This window comes from Buceros rhinoceros, unplaced genomic scaffold (assembly GCF_000710305.1).
Source record: "Buceros rhinoceros silvestris isolate BGI_N320 unplaced genomic scaffold, ASM71030v1 scaffold37545, whole genome shotgun sequence".
NCBI classification, from domain to species: domain Eukaryota; kingdom Metazoa; phylum Chordata; class Aves; order Bucerotiformes; family Bucerotidae; genus Buceros; species Buceros rhinoceros.
This window is the reverse complement of record NW_010414032.1, coordinates 19,016-19,528: the sequence shown is the minus strand read 5'-3', so window position 1 is coordinate 19,528 and position 513 is coordinate 19,016. Positions and strand designations below refer to the sequence as shown.

General features: G+C 44.4%; 1 protein-coding gene across 1 annotated transcript in view; it reads right to left on the bottom strand.

The window, feature by feature from the left end:
• The window catches only part of IL2RB (interleukin 2 receptor, beta), an 11,448-nt gene that overhangs the window by 1,317 nt on the left and 9,618 nt on the right, over positions 1 to 513 (bottom strand). The window lies entirely within an intron of this gene.

Genomic DNA, 513 nt, shown 5'->3' with positions numbered 1-513 from the left:
GCTGAACCGGTTTCTGATGCATCTACATGGCCTTATGCAGATTATTTATTTAAAGTGCTCTTCCAGGCCCATTGTGCCTAGATTTCCACACTCACTATGAGTGACATCCTGCAGTGCATCATTATCCTTAAAAATAAACTAGTTTTGATAACAACCAACTTAACTGCCTTTGTGGCCAGTAAAGGCAATTTTTCTAGTCCTTTCTGCACTGAGCAGGTGTATTCAGTGCTTGCCGCACACCCCTGCCCCCTACTATGCACTTTTCCCCTGTAATTTAAGCTTTCTTAGGCTTTTTGCACTTAGGCATTTCCAAAGCTTTGCTGTTCTCTGGACCCTCTGCAGTTTGTTTTCATCCTTCTTAAAGCAAGATGCCTCTTGGGATCACCTCCCACGTCTTGCATCTGACACTCCCTTTGATACTGCACAGAATGGTAATTGTCTCCTTGCAGCTGCCCATACTCACAGAGAGATTAGAGGAAGGGAGAAAGTGTGGGTGGAGAAAGAAGGGAAAGA